Source organism: Hemicordylus capensis, chromosome 1 (assembly GCF_027244095.1).
Source record: "Hemicordylus capensis ecotype Gifberg chromosome 1, rHemCap1.1.pri, whole genome shotgun sequence".
NCBI classification, from domain to species: domain Eukaryota; kingdom Metazoa; phylum Chordata; class Lepidosauria; order Squamata; family Cordylidae; genus Hemicordylus; species Hemicordylus capensis.
The window spans coordinates 154,925,585-154,937,768 of record NC_069657.1 but is presented as its reverse complement, the minus strand read 5'-3'; the positions used below and the strand labels follow the sequence as shown (position 1 = coordinate 154,937,768).

Here is a 12,184-nt window from a genome sequence, read left to right as displayed (position 1 = left end):
TATTTGGACTTTTAAATGTGTGGTTATGACTTCTTGGAAAACTGCCTGTTTTATAACTGGATTTACCAGGTCCCATAAGGGGATAGGTAGTAAAGGAATTTCTTTTTCTTGGTTCTAAAATCGATCAATGTGGTGACTGTAGCCCTGAGATCAGGAGGCGTATAGCATTTGGAAGAACCGCAATGATCAGCATGAGTAAAATTTGGAAGAGCAAAGATATTAGTCTCCTAACCAAATACAGATTCGTTAATCCAATAATATAATCGCTACATATGGCTGTGAAACTTGGACTTTGAATATGGTAGATAGGAGAAGGATGGGAGCTTTCAAGATGTGGTGTTGGAGGTGACTGTTGTGTATCCCATGGACAGCAAGAATTACTAATAAAGAAGTTTTAGATTGAGTTAAACCAGTAATATCGCTAGAAGCTAAGATTACTAAACAAAGACTGACATATTTTGGTCATGTCATGCGAGCTGATTCACTCGAAAAGACAATTATGCTGGGAATGATCAGTGGAAGAAGGAGACGGGGACGGCCTTGTACTCGGTGGCTGGATATTATTAAAAATGACACTGGAATGACCATGGCGGAATTAAAGGAAGCTGTACAAGATAGGATGGCATGGAGTGCATTGATCCATAGAGTGACCGAGAGGCAGACATGACTGAACGGCTAGAGAGAGAGAGTAAGGGGATAAAAAGTTCCCTTAATAATAGCTGGAGTTTAGAATAATGAAAGAAGGCAAGCAGTGAGGTCCCTCAAATATCTGTTTTGTACCTGGGGATGTGATCTAGCCAATCGGTGGGGTAACTTACCCTCCCTGGAGATTAATCTAGTGATATTCCAGTATGTTTGTTTTTTGATCTATCTCACCTACAAGGGTGCTTCTGACTTGTAACACTCTTCATACAGCTATACACAAGTCTAAAGGTAAAGCTTTCCCTCCCTACAATCTATATATTTATTTCTCCAAGGCATACCCGTCGCTAATCCCATGCATGGCAACTCTCGCGAGAAGCTACTGGACTAGTGACGGGATGTGGAGAAAATGGCTGCTGGGATGAGGAGGTGGTAGGCCTGGCCACCGAGCCACTGGGGTGAGGAGACGGCAGCGGGCTGGGCCAACTGCCAGAATGAGGAGGCGGTGGCAGGAAGGGACGGGCTGGCTTGAAAGCCGGCCAGAAACCGTGGATGGGGCGTGGGAGAAGCAGGCCAGGTGGGCTATCAGAGGCCCAGATGCTCTGCGTCTGGCCCAGCTAGTAATAAGTATTCAGCTTACTAGCTTACATACAATGCAACACTCCATTGATGGGAGCCTGGGGTGCATGTTCTGGTTCTGTGAGACTGAAGAGCTCACTGATACTGCTAGCAAGTGTGCACAGCCTCTGTGGCTCCTAAGGATTGCATTTGCACTGTAAGATACTTCTCCTATTGAGAATGATGGAAGAAACATCCTATATAAGCAATACTTGGTAGCCATGGAAGCTCTCTGCATGTGCTAGCAGCATCGACAAGCTTCACAGTGTCACAGGACCAACTCATGCACCCCACTCTTCTGTCAGTGGAGTGTTGAACAGTATGTAAGCCACTGAATGTTGTATACAAATCTTGCTGCAAGCATTATAGCCCTGAAAATGTCTGAGCTATAGAAGATGTTGACATTACCTTGGAACTTTGCCTTTCTTGATGCTCTTTTGGGGGGGGGCGTGTTGCAAAGTGGCATGGAGGAAGGGAGTGTGGTCCTTTTGCCCTCTTGGGATTTAGTATGCTACTATGGCAGCAAGACAGACAACAAGGGCATTCTGATGATAAAATAAATAAATTGGGGGAAATGTACAATGGCAATGAATGAGGGAGAGGAAGTTTGGACCCTGTTGCATTCCCAGTGATATAAACAGGGGCGCATGAGATTCTGATTGACTTGGAATAAATAGAACTCTTTTCTAAGTTTCAAGGGAATGTTTTTGATTTTCTGATGCACTATATCACAGATACCGGTGGAACAGAGGACATGTTCAGTAAAACAAAAGAACATGCATCTAGAATTGCCATCAGATTTTTCCTGAAATGTAACTGTGTGGAGAATGTGTAGTTCCTGCTCACATGAAACATCCCATTCCTGGAGGCAGAAGGAGAAAGAGTCAAATTAACCTAGTTTGGACTTTAAAAAAATTAGTGAAGTTTAGAAAACCATTATTGAAGCAAGAAATGGAAACTCATTTTTCAGTACTCTATAATACATCAAGCTTAACAACATACATAATACTTTGCTTCTTTGTTCTTATAATTGGTCTCAAGAGGAAGGTCAAGTATTTTACTTTGGTCTGTGCTGTACTCCCTCCTCACACTGCACTTTAGAGTTTCAAGGGGGGGGGAGTATAGATAGATCCTTCTCCATGGATGTGGCCAGGGCTGGGGAGCTATGAGGGACTGCAATTTAGTTTTTCTCAGCTGGGACCTTTACACGCATGGCTTTTCACTCACATCTGCTGCTCCAGAATGGAGGGTGTGAGTTCACATATCAGCCGTTATTTACCCCAAAGTCGCAGCAAGCTATCAGGGACCAGTTCACACACGATTCTGCTTTTCCCTGAATTATGGCTGCCCATTCTGGCTTAGCCCAAATTCGGTCCAGGTTAAAAAAAATCCTCATATTGTGGTGTCTTTTTTCTTAAAAACCAAGGTTTCTGGTATGCCCTGATGCTTCTCTGTGATATGTGGAGGGGCCATTGCTGATAATTTGGCTTTTTACAAAACTTGCACTTTTGTGGGGTTTAAAAATAATAATAATTGCTTGGTGGACTTGCAGAATGCCAAGTGTCAGCAGAGGGCACTGTTTGGCAATTTGTCTTGCCGATCTTCCTCAAGAGAAGTTTGACACTATCTCTGCCCCACTAGTTGCCTGCTCGTTTCGTGGCTCTGTGCCTGATGCTGGTTGGGACCACGGAACTCAGCAAGGCTGCCTTTTGAGATTAAGGATGCTTTCCTATCTTAATTTGAGCTTCACAGGGGTACCCTTTGTAGACACCAAAGTGCTTTTCTTCCTTAGGCTTTTATTACAGGGTCCCTTCCCCCCATCCCGCTGCCATGCTAATCCTAAAGTGAGTGTCTTAAAATGTCAGTCTAACAAACTACAAGGAAGTTTTGTTCTTCTGTTCCCAACCACGCTACCAATAAGATATAACCAAGTCGTGTTTGAGGGATAGAAGTAGAAGAAAAAGAGACGACCCTCCAAAAGCCAGCTTGAGACACTGACATCTGTGCAACCAACAGGAAGGGAAAGCTTTGACTTGTCAGTTACTTAACCTAGGAAAATGGAAGGCTAAATTCATTCCCTAGCTAATTTAAGGACCCCCATTCTCTCAGTCACATACAGCCGCATAGGAACTGTGTGTGTGTGTGTGTGTGTGTGTGTGTGTGTGTGTGTGTGTCTGAGAGACACTCTCTCTTTCAGCAACTAAGCCATGGGAGCACCCCAACCTCTTGATATGCACATGGTAACTTACAAATAAAATACAACTCAAACCAAATCACCTTTATAAACCAAAGGAAATAACTTAGAACTGCCTTTCCTTTCTAGGAACAAAGGATTTTAAAGAAGTTAATGTTCTGCTATGATTCTTGTTTTCTCCAGTTGTATTATGTTTCTCCCTCCTGTGCTCCAGGCACAAAATGAGACCTGTTTTCCAAAGTTCCTTTCATGAGGAGAAGAAGAGGGGGAAAGAGGCAGGGAAAGGGTTAGCTGAAGCTTGATTTTGGAGGTCAGCTGTCCCACCTCCTCCTCTGGGATGTGATTGGTTGGAGAAAAACCCAGAGCAAGCTGTGGGAACACACAAAGGAAAAGGATCCGCAGGGAATGCAGAGAAGAGCTGACCCTATGTGAACAGTCCATATAATCCCCCGAATTAAACAGCTGATATGTGGCTACCATGTAGAGTTGCCTAGTCTTGCCAGGAGAGGTTCTTTCCCTTCAAAGGCATTGAGAGAGGATACAGCCACTACACCAACTGTCACATTACCTCACTGGTCCTTTGTCCAAGCTGGGCTGTAATGCTGTCTCACTCTGCATATAAAACAGGCAAAGGAATCAATAGAGACATGGGAAGGCAGTGCAGTGATTTTATTCTCTTTGATGCCTTTCAGGTTTTTGCAGGTACCAAAGGATCTAAAATCACCTTTTCTGTACCTATTTGTGATACCTTACCTAGTGGAATAATAGGTTTCCATAGTAGTGACAGACAGAAACTACCAGGAGCTCCCATAGCCTGCCACTTGCATAGCATCATCTTGTTTTTCTCTGTTGTTTTAAGCAGTTATACTTTTTTAAAAACTAGAATGTGTGGGTAATAATATGCATTAAGGTTCTAAAATTAATATACACAAGTTAGAAAAATGCAATATTAGAGGATATGCACCTGAGGGATCCATACTGTCATACTTTCTGTTTTTATAATGAGCACAGTTGGGCATTGGACAAAGCCCATGTCTCCTAATTTACAATGACCTGAAAATGGTGCTCCTCCTCTTAGTCTCATTATGTGTGTTGTTTTTTTTAAATAAGAGCTTGTAGTGGAAAAGTCTGAGGTCACTGAGGCAATGTGGCAATGCAAACCCGACTTTACACAGTTCATCTCAAGCGCCTCTTAATTAGTTGTTGGCACTTAGTAATTAACCTCCTTTCACATTTCAACTGCTTGTGTTTCCTAGCTTGCCTCTATGTAACCATGTTATAACACTTCAATAGACAAGGAGACTGGCCTCCACTAAATCCACATTGTAATTTTGGGATGTCTTTGTTTTGACTTCTTAAGATTCGAGGGCTTAATGCTCAAGTGTGCATCTGTCTGCACTGATAATTGATAAAGGATAAAAAGAGTTTGTTTTATAGCTGCTTCCCTCACAAACACAAAGTAATCTTATATATTTATTCAGAAACAACTCCATTTTCTCCTTCCCCTGCCTTTTCCTTTCTGACTCCACCCCCCACCCCCCACCCCCCCACCCCCACTCTTTGCAGGATCTCCACTGGGATAAACTTCTCAACAACAAAACATAAAGGATGCTGAGGCTTTCTTCACTACCAGCATAGCTGAAGTTAAGGGTGCTCTTGCACCCTTAACCTGGCTACTGGGAATCACAGAGACAAGTGCATAGAGCCCCCGGAGGGGGGAATCCCCAATTCAGAGATGCCTAGAGGCCGGAACAACAAATTCCCAGATCCCTTCATCCTGCTCCATGTTTTATGGAGCTGCACAGAGCAGGGCTGTCCATGTAGGTATGCAGGAGGCATGCTGAAGCCAACCTGCTTGGTCGTCTGGGGGGAAGGTAGGTGAAAAGCAGCCTTCCCCCTGCACCCTCCCCGCCTGTCCAGGGCAATTGTGGGAATAGCCCCACTGGATAGAATACAGCACATTCCTCCCCTTTCCTCCCCAGAATTGAATTGGTTTAAAATTCAGTGATAACGTCTTGAAGTCTTTTAGGCAGTCTCCTGTCAGTCACACACACTTCTCCTAAATGTTGGGTTCTCTGGCACAGGAGCTGTAAGTGATGATTTTTCTGGTGAAGATTGTCTATCACTTTTGATAGACCTCTGTGAGATCAAAACTGGAAGCAAGATCAAATTCTCCTCCAGTTCCTCTCTTGAGAACAGTGTCCCTTCCCTCTTTTCTGAGCTGAAAAGTCTCATATTCTATTTCTTTCCATCATCCAATATGACAGAATCTCCATGGATTTAGATTATTTGTTTTAATCCAAAATTCCAGGAATATCCCTTTCGCACTTTATAAGGCAGCCTAATGAATGAAGCTAATTGCTCAATTCATCCTCATATTTTAGGATCTCCTCTTGACCTGGAAGTAGAAGTTGAGATAAACAATCTGCTGTTATATTCCAAAGACCTGGAAAATATTCCACCTAGAAACTCAAAGTCCGTAAATCTGGTGAGCCATTTGGCTGTCCTTGGGGCTGCTTGACTCAAATAGGAAATAAAGCAGATAGAGGTATATGGTCTGACCATAAAGTGAATTTTCTGCCCCATAAGTAAGTTCTGAAGTGCCTCACCACCCTGAAACATGGTAGAGATGCTTTTTCCATGACAGAATACACATCTCCTGATTCAGCAAGCACTCTGGAAGCAAAAGCAACTATAACTTCCCTGTCCTCTCTTTGCTGGACACCAAAACATATTCAGAAGCATCAGTGGTTACAATAGTGTGCCTGTTGGTGTCAAAAGAAGTGAGATCAGGGCTTTCAGCAATGGCCTGTTTGATAGTCTGAAAATTAGTATTGCAGGATGCATTCCAATTATACATTCTTTTAAAAAAGAAGATGCAATGGGGCAATTTTGGAGGCACATTGTTTAACACATGGGATTAGCCACAGGTATGCCTTAGAGAATTTAACATAGATACAGAGTCCTTAAAAAGAGTGGTGCATCCTTGTTGTGTCACTCTGGTGCTTCCCGAATAGCTTTCACCAAGTCTGTTTTGGGATGTACGTCACTCTGAGATACTGTGTGTCCCAGTTACATCACTGAATGTGTGCAAAGCTGACATTTCTCTGCAGAGATAGTAAGTCTACATTGTCGAAATTTCCTTAAGACTTCTGTCAGTTTAGCGTCATTCTCCTCAATGGTTTTGCCATACACTTAAATATCATCCTGAAAGTAAGTGATGCCATCTATAGTCCCAAAAATTGCATGCATCATTCAGTGAAATATTGAAGTTGCAGAGGCTAATCCAAAGGGCAGACTTCTGTATTTTATTTTATTGTGGTAATGAAGGTTGAGTATTTGTGAGTACCTTTATGCAGAGGAATTTGATGATAGGTCCAAGACGAGTCCACAGTTGTGAAGACTGAGGTCTCTTTCAAAGTAATCAGCATTTCATTCGGTAAAATCCATTGCATATTGGAGTTCACATCTCTTAAATCTGTGCACATTCAAAGTGTACCATTTGATTTCCTCACAAGAACAATGGGAGAGAACCATTCTGATGAATCAACAGACTTTATGATGTCATCATTGTGTCGTCTTGAAAGCTCCTCTCTAAGTGATGGGTGCAATGCTATGGGTACGTTCTTCACTTTGTGTTGTACAGATATTGTATTTGCCTTCATCTGAATTTTATTTTTGAAATGGTATTTACGTCTCACACGGTCTGTAGATCTTTCTGATGAGACTCCTTTCTGTGACACTTTCCCTTCCGCGGGACATCCTTTGTATTCCAAGACAGCGGTGAAATATCCATTGATGGCAATAGGGGAACTTCCATATCCACATGGGTGGATATCTGAAGGCTCAAGGTGCAGATCTGATGTAGCAAGATGTTTCCTGTAAACTAGATGGGAAATGATAGTGTATGGAGAACCAGAATCATCCAACATTCAACTTCATGGCCATTAGGTTTAACTTGACAATGTGGAGAAGCAGGCTCTGATTCTGTTACACTTAAAATGCTGTCAGGAAGTGGTTCATCTGCCTCATCATATAGTGTGGCTAGTCTCACAACCTCCCAGAAGCGGGCTCAGGGAGCCCAGCCCACTTTTGGGAGGTCATGTGCTGCAACGGGAGCTGTATGGCTCCTTGCAGCAAAACTCTCAAAGTACCCCTTCCCTTAAACTAGGTTAGCAGAGCAATGCTCTGCTAACCCTGTTTTGACGATTGCGAGTCACCATGGCGTAGCTCTGCACCTCGGCAATTCATGTGGAGATCCTCGATCAGGAGGCTCCAACAAGCTTCCTGGCCTTGGGGGTCTCCCCAGAATGCCCCGCACACTTGCGCAGGGCATCCTGGGACATACAGTGAGCAAAATTGGCTTTGTGGGCAGAGTCTCCACATCAGTAGCAGTGGTAGATCCTCCTTTCTTGTGCTGCCACTTTCTGGGGCAGTGTCATATGAGATTATTTGGTTTGGAAAGACTTAGACTGAACAGCCTGGATTCCAGGAGGTTGAGAGCAATTTGGCACAATGCAGAGCACTTTCTACCCTCCTAGCCAGCTCCATAACTTCATCCAAGGCAAGTTTCTGTTCCAATAGCAGTTTTTCATGCAGTTTGGAGCAGTTTGTTTTCATAACAGTCTGATCCCTGATCAGTTCATTGGTAAAGTTGGCAAACTCACAGGTTACATTTAATGCACACAATGCTGTGACATAATGATCAATAGATTCAGCAAGCAGTTGGAATCTAGAGCAGAACTTATAACATTTAGCAATGACATTCAAAGTAGGGTTGAAATGATTATCTAAGGCTTAAAGAGCAGCTTCATAAGAATAGGCATCCCCTTGCAAGTTGGCAGGAAAGGACAAATGTTTACATATTCTTTGGCCTCCAGGGCCCTGGCAGTGAAGCAATATAGCTGCCTTTTTTGCTGCATTAAAATCATGGGTCTGTATGGTGAGGAGGTACTTGCAAAAATAGGACCCCCATTGTTTCCATGGAAGAGCAGGTTTTCCTGGGGTGGACAAGAAAAATGGTGGTAGAGGGATATGAGCCATGCTTCTGTGGACATCCAGGGAACAACAGAGTCCAGGACTGATAATGAAAAAGTACCTTCAGGGGGTTGTGCAGGTCAGGAAGCTGGAGAAACCATCAGCAGGAGCAATAATAATAGAAAGTTGTTCAGGAATGTACAAATGAAATGAAGTTGCAGGAACATTCACAAGCTTTGCAGGCTCACGTGCTTAGCTGGTTCAAAATCTCATTGCCAATATTTATAGCTGCTTCCCTCACAAATGCAAAGTAATCTTAGCAACAACTCCATTTTCTCCTTCACCTTTCCCTCCCTTTTCCTTTCTGACTCCACACCCACCCTCACCCTCAAACTTCTCAACAACAAAACATAAGATACTGGATAGAATACAACAGAGTTCAGATCAAAATTTGTTTTTGTTTGAAAAATTTCATATTCAGGAATTCTTCATTTACTGACTTTAGTATTCCTTCCTTCCTTCCCTTCCAGTCTCCGCCCCCCCCCCCCCCGTAATTCCTAAGGTAGCTGTTCTTGATTAATTTAAGCTATGTCTGTCTGATTCTGAGACACCAAGATGCTGTCATAGAAATTTACACCCCTTAAGAACCTTTTCGTTAGCAGTCAAAGACCACTACAGCAGTCTGTCTGTCACTGTGGGCTTGACTGAAGAAGGGATGCCTGGGTCAGCCCACGGTCACTATTTGCCTTGCCTATCCATTTAGTGTAGCATCAGGTTTCCCTCTCAAAAGAATCAGCTGCCACTACCATGCAGGAAGGAAGGGTGGAAGATAGAGAAATCCCTGGAGCAATCACTTTTGGTCAATAGGGGAAATCGGTTCATTATCCTTCCTTCCCCAGTTCCCCTCCTTGATTTCAGTAGGCTCTGTTAAGGACAGAAGGAATGGAAGCAGGATTGAGAGGTGATTGCTTTTTGCCAGGCCTGAATCTTGCGTGAGATGCATGCATTATGATTCGTGATTATTCTTGCTTCTTCATAGTAGATGACTGAGGGCTAGGTACCACACTTATAATTATACTCTGCACAGATGCAGTGGCATTCTCTTTTAGCAAATGGAGTACATGAGATTCACAGTCTAGATCCTGAAAGGAGCTTCTGAGCATAGGCGGAACTGAGGGGGGCAGGCAGGGCATGTGCCCTAGGCACCACTGAGGAGGGGGCGCCATGCCAGTTCCTGCCACCCCCACCATACTGCCCACTTGCCAGCCCCAGGGCCCCTCAGCCACTTGCCTCCAGATCTGGCCTAGGATCGGCAACGAGGCCTAGGATGAGAGCGGCCTGCAAACTGCAGAGCTTTCTCTCCCCGCCTCTCAGCTGATCGGCGGGTGGGCGGGGCTTCCAGAGAGGCCTTTGAGTAGGCCTCCCTGAAGCCTGAATTCGGTAGGCCAAGCAAGCCAGGAAGGAGGAGGCAGGCAGAGTTTTGCAGCAGACCCTCTGCCCAGACCAGCCAGCACAGCTTTTGCCAGGTAGGCTGTGAATTCCTTTTTGTGGTTGCACCCCCCCACACACACACACACACCATATATAGGGATCTGCTTGCCATAGGGCTTTGATAGGGGGGGAGACTCTGAATGAGAGAAGTCTCTGAATATTTAATTTAAAACAGACTGGAAAATTTGCTGGCTTTAAAAACAAAAACTATCTAAAAAGGCCTATAAGTGGCTTGTTTCATGTCAGAAAATTACAAAAATGTCTGGAACAAGTATATTTTATTTATTTATTTATGTTCACTCATAAATGCACTTATGTTCAAGTTGTTTTGCAACCCAGAAGGTCTGAGTGACAACTGTGAAGTATGTGTTGTGCCTTTATTTTATTTTATTTTTCTTGTGTGTGAACTGCTCTCCAATAACTTGCAGGGACTTCAGGGTAAATCTGGCCAACATGTGAATGCAGCACCTCCATTCCAGAGGATATGTGTGTTAAAGTGCTTTAAAAGCCTCGTGTGAAAAACCTCCCAGAATCAAACTTTACTGAATTTGTTCAGAATTCTGAAAAAACAAACATAGGCTCACCCTGCATGGTTGAAAGTCTCCTTTGCTAATCTGCAGCGAGGGGGCCATTTTAATAATTAGCATTGCTACACTGTGTTCTAGGCATTAAAAGTAGCACAAATATATAGTACTCAGTGTATATCACTATATACTGTGAAGTGTGTGTGTGTGTGTGTGTGTGTGTGTGTGTGTGTGTGTGTGTGTGTATTCAGTGAAATGTATTTCCAGGCAGCATACTTATTTTGAAATATCAGACTTCAGTCCTTGGGGGCCTGGGGTGTGTGGAGGCCCTGGACTTTGAGGGGCTGGGGGCCCATTTTAAAATCTCATCTTGGCCCATTCCAACCTTGCTATGCCCCTGGCGGTCGCTACACATGGGTTTCTGCACAACACCTGCACAGAAGAAACTTCCATGTAGAAAATGTGTCTCTTGTAAATTGACCCTGAATTTTCCATCCATGACTGGGGTATCTGAGAGTTAGAGTCAATAATAAAAGGACAGCACACTGCTTGTGACAGGAAGGGGCAAATTACAATGATTTCTTAGTCTGGCAGGGGCTGGTTTTGGCCCTGGCAGAACTTGGCTGTCTGCTCCTGTTGCAAATGCCTGTGTCTAGTGTGGCAAACTAGTGTATCCTCCTCCCTCTTGGTGTCAAAGTAAGCACTAGTGTGGTGAATGCACATATACCCCATCATCAGCCAACAGTCATCATAAGACAAAGCCTGGCAGGAATCATTCACTGGTTTATAGACCACCACCACCTTCTTCTTCCCCTATTTTGCTAGTGGCTATTTGGGCAGGTGATCCTCTAGGACAAAGTCATGTTTTTAAAAAAGAATGAGATGAGACAGAGAAAATGACACTTGGAATCCTTGCATAACTCCTGACTGTTGTTCTAAGTCTTTTACAGAGATGGCTCATGTTTTCTGGTTTTGATCAACAACCATGTCTAGATAGTACAGTGTTCCTTTTAACAGAGATTTCCAGATATTGTTGACTACAAGTCCCATTATTCCTGTTTTGACAGGCGTGCAATTTCAGTGCTTGCCCAAGGCGCTATTTTCCCTAGTTACACCTCTGCTTCTGAGACAGATTTTGGGCCTCAGTATTGCCGTGAACTACTTGAAATGAAGCAATGGAGCCACTACCTCTGTTCTTTTAGCTGCCAAAATGACCCGGTCCCATGTATCTCGGTAGAAGATATGCCATATGTCTCCATGGGAACCTGCTATAGTTTCTCTTCCACATTCCAATTTAGAATAGGACTAGCAGTTTTGGCTCAAAATGTTAGTTGCAAAGGTTAGAAAGTAGCCTTTCTTCAATGGGAGAAGTTAGTGACATAGCATTTAGTTACCGCATGATCCATATATGAGCCTCAGTACTGAAACTGATTCATAGTATGTACCAGGTTCAGATGAAATCCTATAAGTGCTTTCCATCTCTCCGTCTACCCACTTCTACCTGCTTTCATGATAGTTGAGGAAATCTGGTGGAATTTTCCATTGTTAATTCATCAAACATGCAGTTATTGCCATTGCATGAGTTTCCAAAAATGCAGCATTTGTCTTGAGACTCGAACATTACAAATGTTCATATTTTTTCTAGGCACTTCTGTAAAGTGTTCTCGTCATAAAATAGTTACATTCACCTCACCAATAAAACAGGTATTTTTACCATATTGAAGCATACCTTTTAATA

The 12,184-nt window shown here is 43.4% G+C and overlaps 1 protein-coding gene across 4 annotated transcripts in view; it reads left to right on the top strand.

The window, feature by feature from the left end:
* Positions 1-12,184, top strand: part of CNTNAP5 (contactin associated protein family member 5) — a 593,632-nt gene that overhangs the window by 462,418 nt on the left and 119,030 nt on the right. The gene's annotated exons all lie outside the window — the stretch shown is intronic.